This window comes from Mirounga angustirostris, unplaced genomic scaffold, assembly GCF_029215605.1.
Source record: "Mirounga angustirostris isolate CCGP_5_RB_7025 unplaced genomic scaffold, mMirAng1.0.hap1 SCAF_8, whole genome shotgun sequence".
In the NCBI taxonomy this organism is placed as follows: domain Eukaryota; kingdom Metazoa; phylum Chordata; class Mammalia; order Carnivora; family Phocidae; genus Mirounga; species Mirounga angustirostris.
This window is the reverse complement of record NW_026991716.1, coordinates 72,893,812-72,911,098: the sequence shown is the minus strand read 5'-3', so window position 1 is coordinate 72,911,098 and position 17,287 is coordinate 72,893,812. Positions and strand designations below refer to the sequence as shown.

Here is a 17,287-nt window from a genome sequence, read left to right as displayed (position 1 = left end):
TATGCTTGGATTAAATACATTCCTAGAAGCTGAAATGCTACAAGGATGGGAATAAACATTTTTATTTAGATACAGGTCCTCAGCTCACCCATAAATCAGCAAGATAAGCATGAATATCCATGTCCCTGAATCTCCACTCAAACTGGCCATTCATGATAATAATAATAATCCTATTAAGCTGGGGAATAGCTGCTAGCTGTTATTAGAAATTAAAGTTTTTATTACTACAAAATTTGAGTTTTTTCATATTGTTTCAGGCGTTTGAATTTAGTTTCGAGTAACCCATTTATTTTTAGAAGGTAAACATTCTTTAATACTCTCCATGTTACTGATATTGTCTAAGATTTAAGCTAAAGCAGATCCTTATTTCTGAGCCGTGTAATGGAGTTTTATGAATTTCTTCCAACAGAGACAGAATTGTACACTGTAAATGCATCAGATAGCCAAGTTCCATTTCCCCACAGAGATTTATTTTAGCATACCGTCCTGTGTCGGCTATTTGAGCTCCCAGTGAATCAGTCTTCTAGCTGGGTCAGCATCCTTCCAGCAGGATCTGTGTGAATGTTTTCTGTTCCTCTCTCTTCTTCTTGTTATACTGAGATACTGAGATAGCACCAGAGAGGTCAGATGGTAACTTGATGAAATTCCAGCAAGCCTTTATTCCTCCTGTTTTCTGTGCCTCAAGAGCCATTGGTAAAATGAAGTTTGTTTTAATGATTGAACTCTTGAGGCAACCCCTCCAGAAAGTATTGTTTCTGAGCATTTGCTTCTCCATGGTGGATGTCATTCGAATCTGAGATGAACTGGGATCCAGTTTCCTCGTGTGTTCCTCAGTGTTTCTCTCTCCAAAACACTTTCTTTTCAATATTGATGCATTCTCATTGGGCAAAGCTACCTGTCAATGTACATTCCTCTGCTAATGATATGCAGATTTACAATAAAATTGTGGTTAAGACTATTGTCTGCATTCCTACCTAACTTTTATTAATGAAATTTTTGTGTAAGTTTTATGTTTGTGTGTAGGTATGTATCAAATGTAATTTGGTTTTTACTATGGGTTTGTGTCCCCAAAAGTTTGAAAGCCAATGGATTAGCAGGACAAGGAGGATCTACTACAAGAACTAAAAAATCGAAATGGAGAGTTACAGCCCCGCTTGGAGGGCCGGCCGATGGTCCAAGTGCTCGCTGGCTAGCAGAACACGTGACTGCCTCCCGCGCTCCCATTGGCTGTACAGGAGCAGTCCTGGCTGCCCCCGAATATAAGGACCAGGGGGATTTCATGACAGCAGCAGCAGGTAGCTCTGCTGGGAGCTCTCGCTCCCGGCCATGCAGGTTGGACAGCTGAAGTCCTGCTTTCAAGTGAGAGCAAATGACAGCTTAAGCGAAGAGTGTGTTAAAGCTTTAAGAGACGTTGGAAGCCATGGAACACCTCGTTTGATATCCTGGCCAAGAAGGGTGTGTGAAAACCTCCTGGTGTCCAGGCATGGCTTGAGAGCTTCTTTCCCTTTCTCCTACCTCTACTCCTCCACTAGATAATCCTGCCTGACATGAAGGATTTGATAGGCTAAAAGTATATTGGCATTCTCAAAATTGGGACCTCTCCATTTTACATAAAGCTAATCAACATGAGGTCTTTCCCAAGCTGAAACTTGCCCGTGATTACCAAATGATATACGGTTGTTTGCGATATAGATAATGTTCCAATGGGGACCTCACTAAATATCCTCTAAAAACTCCTATTATACAAGACCTCTGGCTGAACTTCAACCCTCTGCTAAGGAGTAAAAAAGAGTGGTGCTGTATCTGCTAACTCCCTCCCCAGCTCTACTCCAAATGCTGGAATCGTAGGGCAAATTATCCTATTTACCTTATAAAAAGTTGGACAAAGTGAGGCATCAACCTATAGAAGAATGTAATTAATTAAAGATAACTGGGTTGACTGAATTTAATATCCTACTCTGGAGTGCCTACAAAAAAAAGGACAAGGTGACCATCTATTATTAAGTTCTTAGTAGCTTTTGGCTTTCTTTATAGCAGATGTTTTCCTGTGTTGGTCAATAGTATCCTATGGGTTATAAAATAAAGAAAGAAGTCTGAACAATTGATTGGCAAATTTCCCAAGCTTAAGTCAGCCTCAAGTATATGAGAAATGGTGCTACAGTGAGGGCAAATACCAAAAAAAAAAAAAACAAAAAAAAAAAACCCCAATTTGATTTTATAAAATCTATTGTAGCTTGGCTGGATGCTGCCTGAACTCCCACTGCAGAGAATGGCAAGCAGTCAGCGTACATTTCCAGACATCAATATTTAAAAAGTGTTTATCTGATAGTATTGGACAATCTCTTTAGATTTGCTATGTAAATTGCTGTTAATCCAAGAGAGTTGTTCTGTGTTTGCCCGTGCTATTTTCCCTTAGAGCTCATACTCTTAATTACAAAATTATTTTTTTTCTAACGAGAAGGCTGAAAATCTATCCTGACCAACATTTTCCAAATATTAAGTGTGATTACAGAAGTACTGAGACTTTCTAAAAAACAGACATGCCATAACTTACACATCTCAGTGAAGCCTTTTGGAAGGTTGCAAATATCATCTAACTCTATTTTCCTTGCTCAGAATATAACTGGAGCTCCTTTTTTTTTTTTGCTACATATAGTCGTATTACCTTGGGCAAGTCTTTTAAACTCTCAGAGCCTCCATTTTCCCACCAATGAAATGGAGACTTGTCTCACCAATATCTACCAGTGGAATGCAAATGCAGCATCATTTCAAAAATCTTTTTGAGGATTAATAAAATAATATATGCAAAGTTTCCAACATAGCAACTAGCTCCTAGTATCCCATGGAAGCCATGGAAGATGTCATTAGGATTTATGTATATATGCCTCCTTCTACAAGACATAAACCTTACTCTTCTGTCTGAAATAAAGTCCTCAGAAGTGAAAACAAAAAATGAAAGTACAAGGTCATCATTCTGTGCACCCATCAGCGCTGCCCCCTTCTGTCCATTTCCTGCAGTACAAAAAGTTTGCGGGTGGGGATGGTTGGCGGGGTGAGGGAGGGCATCCACCTATTATTTCTGCTTAAGGACCGTTTCAACATGTTATGCATTTAGAATTCTTTTTTTTTTTTTAATTTCAATTCCAGTATAGTTAACATACAGTGTTCTATTAGTTTCAGGAGTACAATATAATGATTCAACAATTCCATACATCACCCAGTGCTTATCGGTACAATTAGAATTCTTAATAATCTGGACTCTACCTACTCAGCCTAACTGTCATGCTGAGAATCTCCTTCATGCTCAACCATCTCATGCCTTTTTGGGTTTGAACACAGTTCCCCTCTGCTTGCAATGTCTGTCCCTGATTCTCCATCCCGCAACTCCCATGTCATTGCACTTCTTTTTCCCACTTCCACAGTGCACATTTATTCTCTTTCCCTGCTATGCTCCGGTATCACATTGTGTATTCATGATGTGTTAAGATTACTTGCTTGCACATGTATCCCCATCAATAGAGTATACAATAGTATCCCAGAGTAGAGTCCGTGGGAGACAATTATTGTTTGGAGATTGAGAGCACACACGCTAGGGTAGAACAAACCTGGGCTCTTAAGAGCCCTCTCCCAGCTTGGCTGGGCTACTTAACAACTCTAAACCTGTTTGCTCATCTGGAAAATAAGGATCCTACTAGTACCTCCTTTGTAGGCTTATTGGGAGGATGAAGCGAAATGATGGACATTCGACACTTCATTTTAAAAACATCTAATAACTGTTAGATGCTTTGGTTATTTATTTGTTTGCTTGTTTTTTGTTTATTTATTCCTTGAGGCTTTACAGTAGCTAGGGCCTAGAACATAGCAGGTGTTTAGTTGAAGTGAAATGAATGAATGAAAGGCTACTCAAAAAACCATCTCAGAGATATATCTCCTTACATTTAAGAAGTTTTTTTAAAAAGTACATTCCATGATTCACCTGAATGACATGTTTAAGTAGCTTACAATTCCTACACTGAGAGATTTGACAGAAGACATGTGATAGAATCATCTTTGGGAGAAAGATGGTTCACTTAAAAAAGTATTCTTGTTGGAATTTTCATGTTGTTATGATTTAGATATGACTCAAAAAAAGTGCTACTTTTCTGAAAAGTTGCTCCTATGACTCCTAAAGATTTCCCAGAGAAAGGTCTTCCCAAGGAAAAATTTGATCACAAAAGTATACTAAAAGGGGCAACAATCCCATCTTCGGGCTTGGCGCTATTAGAGCCATCCTCAGGGGCGCCCGGGTGACTCAGTGGGTTAAACATCTACCTTCAGCTCAGGTCAGGATCCCAAGGTCCTGGGATCGAGCCCGCATTGGGCTCCCTGCTCAGCAGGGAGTCTGCTTCTCCTTCTCCCTCTGTCCCTCCCCCCTGCTCATGCTCTCTCTCACTCAAATAAATAAATAAAATCTTTAAAAAAAGAGCCATTCTCAGAGTAATTGGTCTTTTTGTTGCCACAGTGTCCTCCAGTGTTTCATAGCTTATGGGTACTTTTGGATACCTTAATGGGAAGCTAAGTACCTGCCTAATGAGTCCCTAACCTGGGATGGTACCTAAGAACCCTGGTCCAAGATTTGTACTGATGTACGCAATACCACAGGAGTGACAGGAAGACAGATAGGGATAGAAACCTCTGGTTCTTCTATTGCTTTGCATTATTCCAGGAGTTCTGTTAGAAATATGAGAATATGGGTCCCTCTTATTTTATGCTTTGCTGTTTTACAATGGGACTTGATTTAATGGGGTTTATCTGCATTATGATTATGATTATGATTATGATTATTATTCATACTTTTTAAACAAAACCTCACCCTGTAAATTTTAATACATTACATCTTGAATTTTCCTTTAAAATTTTAAAGACTTTTTTAAAGAGCAATTTTAGGTTCAATTAAGAAAAGGTATAGAAGTTTCCCATCTACTCCCTACACCCACACATGCATAGCCTCCCCCATTAACAGTCTCCCCCACCAGAGTTGTACCTTTGTTATAAGTGATGAAGCCTACATTGACACATAATCACCAAAAGTCCATAGCTTATATTAGGATTCAGTCTTGGTATTATGCCTATGGGTTTGGACAAATCTATAATGCCACGTATCCATCATTGTAATATCATACGGAGTATTTTCACGGCCTTAAAAATCTTATGTTCCATCTATTCATCCCTCCTCTGCCAAACCCCTCCTTTAAAATTTTTATTCTATTCCTGTGGCTCCTTCTATTCTACTATCTCTTAATGCACACATTTGTTTCTTCACTGGCAGATAATATATGGTGTAACCTTTGTTTTGTATATGCAGCAGGCAACGTTTTAAAGATTTGTGTTCTGTACTTTTCTCTAGCAATATGTTTTAGGGGCAAGTCTGCATTCTTTATGAATCTGGCCCTAAAACTCCATAGATTTCAATTGTTCTTAGAATCTGGTTATGTATCAAAAGATCTCTCTCTCTCTCTTTTTTTTTCAAAATATGGTGCCTAAAATGAAAAGCTGCTAGGTTGTTCATACACTGTGCTTTGAGGAACAGCTTTTCACAGATGGAAGGGCATAAAAATATGGGCTGTTATCTTGTAGCCTGAAACTTCACTCTCTGAACACATGAAATATCGATATTAAATCAGGCTGTACCTGGTTTCTTCCATATGAATCCTTCCAAGTTCTTGACCTCTGTTCTGTTGCTGTTTCATTTTAGGCAGAATTCCAGTGTCAAGGTGAGGATGGGGGGATCCATAGCCTCAGTGAAAGAAAAACTGACATTGGACAAGCTTCTTGTGTATTTTTGTAAATTCAGGGATGACAGAAAACAGTAAAAATAAGTATAGTGATGATATGGTCAAACGGATAAACATAGTTATTCAATGTGAACTGTTTCACTCATTTGCAATGACATCACTGAAAACTGACAAGCAGAACTTCTAATATTAACATGTAATAAATTATAAAAGAAAATAAATTCTATAGGAGATATTAATTATACAGAATATTAGTTAAGGTAATATTCACTACTATTAAAAAAAAAACAACAAAGCTTATAATGGCTCGTACACTTATTTCTCATTCATGTACAGTCAAAATGAGTATTCCCGATTAACTGGGGCTCACCTCTGGGTCCTAGGCTCCTTCCATATTGTGGCTCCACCAGCTTTAACACACAACTTCCAATGTTGCCATACTCCTCTGCATCAGTTCCTGTGAAGGAAAAGAGCATAGAGAATCTATCATGAGAAGGTATTTTATGCACCAAGCTCAGCAATGCTATAGTATCACTGCTATTTCTTCCTTGGACTAAAACTCAGTCACCTGGCTACACTTTAGTATAAGACAGTTTGGGAAGTGACATCTGGAAGTATATGCCCTGGAAAAGGAAGAGAAGCTTTTGTTGATGATCTAGAAGTCTTTGCCACTGCTAGCATACCTTCAGTAAGAACATCTTCAAAAACTGTCTTCTTAGATAATTTGGCAAGATCACAAGACCAGTGGTTATTGATATAAAGAGTCCTTTCCATTAAAAAAAAACTCATATTTTTAATATGTTCTGAAAATGCTGTCTGCCGTTCCAGTCCCTGTAATTGCCTTACCATTCTGGTTAGAAGCAATATAGTGAAAGGAAGTCATGTACACCTGGATTTTCCAACTTCACATAGACAGGAAAGCAGAAACAGTAACCAAACCCACATCTGTCAGACCATCAAACTCTAGAGGATTCTGCCTCTCATTGGCTACACTGGGTCTAATCCAAACCTGGGTGCTTAATATCTGGTAGAACAGCCACAGCATCATGAGGACATGAAAAAAAATCAAGAGGAAAGAAGCAAGAATTCTGGAGTATTAGTCATAAGAACTTTCAGTAACAGGTAACTCATGCTCTTTCCAGTGACTCCTGTATGGGTAACAATTATTCCAAGTTCTTTTTAATGACACTCATCCAATCAAGAGCACTTACATCTATCCTGGAGATAAATGTACACCTTTGGGAGGTTAACTATTTCAGAACCTGACACACAATTGTCACCAGGATTGTCCAATTGGCTCTCAGGGGGCCCAAACACCAACAGGAAGATTACTTTATTTTCTAGGGTCACCTTTGTAACCAAATTCTATTTATACAAGTTTTATTTCTAGCATTAAAAACTTATATTTCAAAATCAATTTTGTACGTGTTCTTCGAGGTATGTTAGCAGAATAGAAGAGTGACGTTTTTATGCTGAAATTCACTGAACGTTTACTATCTATCCCTGATATTTGTTCTTGAGCAGAAGCATCTCTCTCTTCCTTGCTCATTGTGTTAGTTTAGTTAAAAATCACTTGGAAAATCGGAAAAATATTCAATGTCATTTACATATAATCAGTAATAATTTTTTTCTAAACACAAGGGTTTCTGTGACTCAAGAATTGGGATTAATTTTCTTGAGGAAAAAAATACATGATGAATTAAATACATATCTTCAGCTGCCCACCTGATTGTGAGCAGTTTTTTGAGCATCGATTAAGTGAAGACATCATAGCACACTGAGCATGAGAAGAAAGGACATATTTGCCCCCTATGAGGCAAAGGTGGAGTGCTAATATATTCACTCAATATGAACCAAGAATATTTACGAAGCAATAAATAATAAATAGTAAATCCTCTTGTAAGAGGCAATAAATCAACAAATGACCAATCTTCTTACAGGATGGCAGCCTAAAGAAGTATTTGCTTTTAGGTTAGATGATGAATCTCTAGGAAGGAATTATTTAACTGATATTCATATGCCCTTGATAGGTTATTAAGCAAAACAGTTAAAAAAGCTAATTAGAAATCTAATAATCTGCTTTAATATTTAGAATTCATAAGACTGAGTAAATAAAGTAATATGAGAATATAAGAATTAATTCCATAATATATAAGTTAAAACAGAGGAAACTCCATTAATGAGAATTGTTTTCTTTCCTAGGACTGACCCATAAAAATGTTTCTAAAAATCCCTTTGATTTAGCAAAAGTGGGTGAAAAACTCAGTTTTTCAGTTTCAGTTTCTGTATGCTTATTTTTCTTGAGTGAAAAAAGAAAAGCTGGTTCCTGATCCTACAGCTCTTGTATGATCCTTCAGAGAAAAGGTGTCTTTAAGAAATGATCCACAAAGGAAAACCAAGGGAAGTACATATCAATCCCCCAAAAGCAGAACCTTAATAAAATATTTTAGCAGGAAACTTCATTTAGTGATATTATAGCATAGTGTTGATATCATTAGCCAGTGCTGATGAGCATTCCAACTACAGATCTAAACCCAAATTAAAAATACAGATTACTCTTTAGGTAAAAGAATTATTTTACCAAATGAATGAGGGAAACCTAGGCCTAAGTTATATAGCAATCAGAATATGCCTAAAAAAGAAAGTGGTGATCAAGTAAAGTTGGAAAGCAGCTTGGTCTAAAATCCCTTTCAAAATATAATGTCACCAAACTGACAGAAAATCAGTTTGTTTTTATTCTGTCTTGATTCTACAATTAACAATTTGCACTCTAAATTTAAAATGATTGCAAGCAATGTGGTAAAGATGACACACTCCTGGACCAAGTCCACATGCACCATCTATTGCTCCCCAGCTGTGTGAACTTGGGCAAGTCCCTTTAACCCTCTAGGTCTTGCCCCTGACACCACATGTACTTGAGGGCCCTCCATCCCGCCTGCCACATCCTGCTGTCCATCATTCTGCTCTCAGGGTTCTGACAGGCTGAAGATGCTGGCTGACTGTGGTAGGGTGAGTCTGGAAGATGGGTGGTCACCCAAGAGAGCTCTGGAGGAAAACCATGCTAGATGAGGTCTTTGAAAGTCTTTAGAAAAGACAGCTCATGCATTTCCAGAGTCATAAATTGTCACACAAAGCCAATGATCTCATTTTAATGATATTTGTTATTGAAAGAAATATGGATAACAACTTGTCTTAAAATCATTTCATGATGTTGTGGTAAATAATATCAAACCAGCCTGGATTGCTGGCATTTTACACCGCCTTTAAGTATTAACAAACAAACAAAAAAGAGACCTCCTGATCCTCCCTGAATAAAAACAGGTGGAAATGCAAAATCATTATATCTATGTGAAAAGAAAGAGTACATCTCCATTTCTGTCATGAAGTACAGTGACATGTTTGCAAAATTATTTTTATTTTGCATGTACCCTGTAGTGCTCAATATTTTAATTGCTACTTCCTCAATAAAATTACTGGAAATCTTCCATCTTGCCATTAGCACTTGCAAAATAACTGTTAACAATATGTTATCCAGACACAGAAACTTTATAATTAATGTTGGAATAGTCTTCAAAGTCTAGTGACTAAAATATATCCTATAAAAATTACTGGACTTCATTCAATGCTGTTCTGCTGTTTTAAAGTTCAGTAAATGTGTTAAGAGGGAGATATTTGGCAACCTAAGTTGGGCAGTCTGGCAGCGAGACCTGAGATGCTGGAAGTTTTGATTTCTGTTGTGTGGTAAATATACCAAAGGCCTCCACAGTTTCAGTGTAACCCCTGAACGGCGAAAGGAGATCTGACCAAAAGCAACTCCCGGTGGGAATCTGAACAGTCATTCGGGGCTACATTCCCACCTTGTCAGTTGATGAGGTGCTGGGACAGGTTCCATTTAAGCCATAAAACACAACAGACCATGTATATATCTGGGTGATTATAGCATAACTCAGATTGTGTTATAAGTCATGAGGCTGAAGGCCAAGTGTCTTAACTCCATGAGAAGTGCAATATTGGCCCGAAACACAGTGCCTGAAGTGTCTTATTGCTGTCAAGAAATGGAATTTCTACAGTACATTAAGAAAAGGAAAACACTTAGCACAGTGGATTTAAAATAGCCATGGCTATGACATCACTGACAGCTAATCAAAACTCTAATTGCAACCAGAGTTCTGAGGTTATTGTATAAAAGGTCTTAAAGACACAGCCATGGATGCAAGGGAGAATGATGCCAAGGCCATGGGAAGAACTCCAGTAGCACAGGATCCTGAAGAAAGAATGGAAAAGGTCGGCAGATTTCAGACGATCTCATTAGCAGTGAATTGGTAACGTTGTCATTAACTTGCCTTGAGCAATTTAAGCCAAAAAAAAAAAAAAAAAGCAAGCGGTGCAAACCCTTTTTGAATATTTCTCAGTTGCAGTCTTCATGTTCATACAGTTAACTATTTTTTTCAACAATTACGAGATGAGGCAGCATAAATGGGAACAAAAATCCAGTCCAGGTACCTTCGAAGAGATGAAAGATTACAATGAACTGAGAAGAGTTTGGGGGTCACATGTTGCTCATTATCCGTGCAAGGAATTTCTAGTGTTACTCAGTTGAAGCTGTCCAAAAGGACTGAAGTCACTATGTGATCATAAGGACCCAGTTCAGATCTTACATCTGAAACTGCCTAATACCACAAAGTGGAACGCGCATTTCAAGGTCCAGTTAACAGCTTCTATAAATTTAGCTATGCCAAAGCACACACTGAGAGAGGCATGTTCAGAAGGTGCCACAGGGAGGCATATAACATCATAAATGAGAGCAAAAAAAAGAGCTTGCCTCAGGAGTTGGAGGATTTGTGCTTAATGATTTTCTGGGTCACCATGGATAAGTATTTAATTTTTGTGAGCTTTAGTTTCCCCCCAATGGACTCTCCTTGAACTCTGGTTATAGGCATTGCTTCCTCGGGCTCAAAAAGAAGCTACTCTGCCATTTCCTGAAAGTTCACTGACAAAGTCATAAAGAGGCAAAATATACTTAAAGAGATGCTGCCTTTGACACACCATGGAACACGCATGTATATTTGTAAATAAAAGTTACATAGGAACTTTGCCATCAGTTGTAAGCAATTACTAATGCACTTTTACTAACGATATCAGAGCAAGAAATTCTTCATGTTCTGTGGGTAAAAACAAGCAGCAGTTTATCCCATCAAAGAGTACACTTAAGTTCTGGAGCAAAGGCTCCACAAAATCATGTTTATCTCGTTCTTCCCAATTTTTTTTTTTTTTGGAAATTTTTACCTATATCGTTTCTGTCAGCCATGATAATAATAATTGTACACTACCTGTGACAAAATATTTCTAATAGTTTTGTTCATATGTATTTCCAATAATCTCTATTTATATCACTCTGGCTTCCTTTGGGGAAAAAAATGTTAAGTGAGTAACCAAATGGCTAACTTAGATATAAGTAAAATTTTAATTTCTTAAAAATATTATATTCTTATTCTTATGAAATGGAGCAAACAATTATTTTATTAGGTCAAAGTTTTATATATACTGAGGTTTATAAATTTAGCTTTGTTCAGTCAATCCATTTAAGATGGTTAAGAATCCTGCTGGTTTTAATGGCTTCTGCAGTTAAATATATATTTTAGTTTAACTTGAAGTGGGCTGCATTTCTAAACTCCTATTTAACCAATGATCCTGCAACAGACCTTTCATAAATGAAATTCTTCACAATTATAATAACCTTTGTCTTTCATAAGACAAAGAATTAGATTCCAATATACATTCAATTAATGACAGCAACTAAAATATTGTCACAATTTCCAAGCTTGTCACTGAATAAGTTTAATAAAAAATGCTCCATTAACATCACTGTTAAAAGAGTGTGGTGTCCTATAAAAATGACATATTATACAGAGATATAAGCACTAGGGTCTAATGACTGGCTAGTAACACGTCAGAGCCATGGAGAATGATACTCTTTTTCTTGTACATAGTTGCAATAAATCAGTGCAAAGCTGCTTTCAAAGTACATGCTGCATATCTCCAATAACAGTGTAACACAGTTTCACCTTTGAGAGGTCCTACCTGTGAACATATGTGGGCTGCCACAACGTGGCCGATTCCCAATCGTTTGAACTAATAAGTGGCCTAGATACATTAACTCAACAAAACAGCTCTCTTATTTTAGACATTGTTTGTAACATACTTGTTAGAGAGGTGTTACTGGGTTGTTCAGGATATTTGGCTAAAGGATCCAAAATATGCATATTCTTCTCCAACAATCACCCCTCCTCCGGGGCTCCGGGAGACACAAGTGCTGGCGTGCACATATGTAACAGAGAGGCAAAGTGCAGAACGCTAGGGGTTTTGTTTGTTTTTCATTGGCTTAGCCCTGCCCGATCACGTCCAGTGCAAAGTGAAGATAAGACTCGACTGGATTGTGTATGCAGCATCATCTAAGCAACTACATAGAGCCTCTTCTTATCCTCAACCCCTAATCCATATTAGGCTCTTAGCATCTTCTGGCCAGTCATCTGGTCCAGAAATCACAGTGATGACTGACAAGCAGAGGCACACTTTGATGGAGAAATAAGAGAGCATTTGGCCTATTCACTGCACCAGCAGCACAATAAAGGACCACAGAAGAGAGCCTATGAGCGTGTGAGCCTGAACACAATAACTCTGATCATCAGACCACCAGTTAGTCATCCTAGACCGAGCAATCGGCTGAGCAACTCTTCCTTACTTGAGGCTGAGCAGACAGGCGCTGGAAACGATAAGATTCTCCCTCTCCCTGTTTCCATGTTTCCTCTCTGCCCAACAAACCATCGATTCTACATGTTTAATTACTGTAAACACACGTATACTGGGAAATGGGAAAGAACTGTGGGGTTTTTAAAAAGTGATATATTAGGTGGGGCTAAAAGGAAGTCTGTTTGCCAAGGATGTCCTCTGAGGAGTAGCTTCAAGAAAGAGAACACAGAGAAGGAGGAAGTTGTGGAGTGGGCAACAAAGGACTGGGAATTACCCAGCAGGGCATCTCATTGAGGTCTACGGACTATAAAACACCAAGTGGAAAAGGCTGCTGATGGCTCATCATTCACTGAAATCTCCTTTCCCCAACAACCCATACCCTCCATGTAGCAAAGAGACAGTGAAAATATAACTTTAGGGGTGCCTAGGTGGCTCAGTCATTGGGTGTCTGCTTTCAGCTCAGATCATGATCCCAGAGTCCTGGGATCAAGCCCCGCATCAGGCTCCCTGCTCGGGAAGCCTGCTTCTCCCTCTCCCACTCCCCCTGCTTGTGTTCCTTCTCTCGCCATGTCTCTCTCTGTCAAATAAATAAATAAAATCTTAAAAAAAAAAAGAAAATATAACTTTATACCACATGGGGTAGGGGTGGGAGTGACAAACCACTTGTCCTACAGACAAAGCCTGTCTGCTGTGTAATCACCAAAATGATGTAACGTAAATCTCTCTCCCCAGATGAGCAAATCAAATAAGGAAAAGAAAGAGGCTAAAAAGATAAACTATCAAAGAAGAAAAGAAAAAATAGATTGAACCAACCCTTGAGTAGTTAGCATAACAGACACTATAATGGACTGAATAGTGTCCCCCTAAAATTCATGCCCACCCAGGACCCTGTGAATGTAACCTTATTTGGAAATAGGGTCTTTGCAGATAGAATCAAGATAAGATGAGGTCATAGGGAGTGGGGTGGGCCTATAGCCAATATGACTGGTGTCCTTTTAAAAAGAAAGAAATTTGGACACAGACATACAGGGAAGATGGCCGTGTGAAGACAGAGGCAGAGATTGGATTTAGGCTGACACAACCAAGGAAAGGCAAAGATTGCTGGCAACCGGTGGAAGCTAAGAAGAGGCAAGGAAGGATGCTCCACTAGAGCCTTCAGGGAAAGAATAGTCTTGCCGACACCTTGATTTTGGACTTCCAAAACTGTGAGATAATAAGATTTTGTTGTTTCAAGCCACCCAGTTTGTGGTAACCCTAAGAAACTAATACAAACACTAATGGTACATCACTAGAACTTGTATATTTGTTATATTGCTCTTTCTTCACATGACAACTTATTCCAATCACATTTAAAAAAATAGCCTTTTGCATGGGAAAACAATACTATTTACCCACTCAGAGCAAACCATGCACTTGGATTTTTATTCTACTTGTGTGAATTGATTGGTACCAAACATTCCCTCCACTTTCCATTGTTCTTGTGATCATCATTCACGTGCACGTTGGAACATCAGACAATGAGTATGGATTTCAATCATGGAGAAGAATGTTTCTCTGTCCTATGAGGCCTACGTGGAGATAAAATCTGTAACCCAGCCTCATGAAGGCTATTATCTCTTAAATGACCAAATAAATTAACTGATCTAAGCCATAGTGAGGCTGTGAGAATAATTACCCAGATAATGTGGACAAATTGCAGCACTTTTGTTAAGTAGTGCTTTCTTCCCACTGTAATATATTATATATTTGGGAATTATAAAGTATTTAGGATGAAATAAGCCTTGCTTCTCTAAGTTGTAGTAGTGCCTTTTTATATCCTTAAGAGTTTTTTTCTCTATCTCTATCAATTAAGAATTCTTTCTCTAAATTAGCTCAATTTGCAGCAAGGGATTAATAAATGGGGAGAGCACTAACCTTTGGCCTTACAAATGAACTCAGAAATAATGATGATCAGAGCTATCCTGCTGGGAGTTTTATCAGTCACAGGGATACTGGCAAAGGTGGATCTATCATGTAATGGGTCTAATGGGACCCAACCTTTGGTTGTGCTTATATGTTGCCAAGTATCCTGACTTGAGTGGAGGTTTTGGTGGGAAACTCCAACTCTCAGCATTCTTATCTTGGTCCCAATGACTGGGTCCTGGATAAAAATGATAATTACAATGACGATATAATAATAACAGCAGCTTGGGGTGCCTGGGTGGCTCAGTCGTTAAGCGTCTGCCTTCGGCTCAGGTCATGATCCCAGGGTCCTGGGATCGAGCCCCGCATCAGGCTCCCTGCTCCGCGGGAAGCCTGCTTCTCCCTCTCCCACTCCCCTTGCTTGTGTTCCCTCTCTGGCTGTCTTTCTCTCTGTCAAATAAATAAAACCTTAAAAAAAAAAAAAAAAAAAACGACAGCTAACATCCATTGAGCACTTACTATGTGTTAGGCGCTTTGCTAAGAATTTTACCTACATTACCTCACTTAGCTTCTATGATATAGGTGCTATTATTGTCACTGTTTTATAAATGAGGAAACAGATTGAGAGATAAAAAGGAAATTGTACCAGTTGAGATCCATCCCAGCAGGGAAAGATGGCACCCTCAAAAGGGGAGAATAGAGTTTAGTAAGGAGATTATTTACAAAGTTGTGGGCAAAGTTAAGGGAAACCAACAAGTAACGGTGAGGGCCTAACCCTATCAGGAAGTTTTTACTATCCTGGGCTGGAATATGCAAGGCCAGCCAGCAGAAGCCTTTGATAGAAAGACACAGCCACAGTCAATCTGTGACCTGGCAGGCAGGTGCCTGGGAAATAAATACCCTCACCTCTCTCTTCCCTCTCTCTGAGCTCCTAAAGCATTTTCCTTTGGCTGACCCAAATGGAAACCAGAGGGCAAGAGCTCTTAGTGATGTAGTCCCTAGAGGCCAGGCTCCAGGATACCGAGTAGGGGAGAATGGAGAATAGATTGGAGGGGCAAATGGTGTTTATGCAGCACAGTAATTTATTCAGGACATACAATTACTCATCATTGGGTGAAGGCAAAATGCAAATCTGGGCAGACCTTGATGGTACTGGGCCCTCAGGCCCACCTTTGATGGCTCATCAACCACCACTAATGTCTGCCACAGCTCATGACCTGGCTCCAGCTCTGCTCGGGTAAATCAGGACACCATTAGTCCTGTGATCCTGCCAAGCCTCATCCCTTCTTTATCATGCCTGCCACTTGAGCTACTTCAAACCCAAACAGCTATTGTCTCTTCAAACTCTTAATGCCCTGATTTGTCAACCTCCCCCTTGATGACTGCTGGAAAGTTTGCTTTGTGGTACAGATTCCCTGAGGCAGTAACAAAAATGTGCTATTCAAATCTACTACTGTTGAGAGCATGACTGGCTAATGCCCCTCCTCCCACTGCTGCCTCTTTGGGCTGTTTTTACACCAAGAACACACTTCCCACAGGCTCCTCTGAGACAATGAATGAGCACATTGGGGGTACTCAGGCAGGCCCAACCCAGCAAGAGGTGGGGATTCCCCACGGGTGATGTTGCTTGAGGAGTCCTCATTAGCCTCATTAGTTCAAAACTCCTCCTTTCCAATCCAATTTCCTTCTCTTTCTTCCTTCTTTCATTCCATAGATGTCAGACCTCATGTGGTCTGAAGCCTCTCTCCACCTTCTCCAGTTTCTCCCAATAAATCTCTTACATGTCTAATTCCATCCTGGCATCTGCTTTCAATAGGCATGAACTAATGCAAATGGTACTGAGGGGGTCTGAGAAAATAGGTGGTAAGATGAGAACAGGGGACTGGCTTATTCATCACCTGAGGGAAAAGAGGATGCCATCCTTTCTTTTTTTAATGTAAATTTTAGTGCAATATTGGTTTCTAGAGTAGAATTCAGTGATTCATCACTTACATACAATACCCAGTGTTCATCATAACAAGTGCCCTCTTTAATAAATAGGGCACAGACAGTCCCTGAACAAGTTAGTAGCTCAATTGCTAAAGATTTCACTAGTGGTTATCTGGGAAAATGAGTGGAAGTAAACACCTTGCAGATGAAACAATCCAGGAATTTGAAAGATGTGAGGTAGCAGTAACTATAGGAATTACGGAGGTGACCACTCACTGCTAGGTTGTTTTGATGCTCTAGAGAGGGATGATGAGAAACTGGGATCCATTAGCAGATAGTTAAAAGCCAAGCCGGAGAGCCAGAGCATATCTCTGGTAGCTTACAAAGAGGCCCTTATTTCCTGGAATGGAAGAGCAGACACAGCTGAGCAGCATACTGGAGCTCTGATAGTTGAGGATCAGAGTTTCAGAGATGGCTTGAATGCTCACCCAGGACAAGTCTGTTATGCTACGGACCCTGCTTGGGAAAAACTGAGACCCTGAAATATGGGACAGGGCCATCTGGATGGATGTGTCTGAGGATAGTGCCTCTGCAGAGCCCTCTTGAGACTTTTGGAACTGTGTGTCTTCTCATCTGGGGGAAGTGGGCATGCTGGAATGAATACATCAGAAGGCCAGAAGACTGTATTCTAGAGAACATATCATTTACTAAGGCCATTAAAAATGCAGTGGTAGAAGGGGCATGACCATCACTAGGAATTCATGGTAACTCTCCTCTGTATGCTGTCCTGATTGAAGAAGAGGCAATCACAGAACTGAGCTCATTAATATTTATGGGAGATGATGGGGCTGTAAAGTACTGGAGGCTAGGTATTTAACCATCAAAAACTAAGATGCTGCAATTACTACAACGAAGATCCCAAATAGCCAAAG

At 39.4% G+C, this 17,287-nt stretch overlaps 1 long non-coding RNA gene across 3 annotated transcripts in view; it reads right to left on the bottom strand.

Moving 5' to 3' along the window:
- Window positions 1-17,287, bottom strand: part of LOC123837908 (uncharacterized) — a 78,665-nt gene that overhangs the window by 26,878 nt on the left and 34,500 nt on the right. For 2 of the 3 annotated variants that reach the window (XR_006789313.3, XR_006789312.3), the window contains exons 3-4: window positions 6,145-6,231; window positions 5,671-5,792 (exon numbers count right to left, since the gene is read on the bottom strand). This is a non-coding gene — a long non-coding RNA (uncharacterized LOC123837908). The remainder of the gene's footprint in view (window positions 1-5,670; window positions 5,793-6,144; window positions 6,232-17,287) is intronic. The other variant, XR_008505345.2, reaches the window with a different exon arrangement.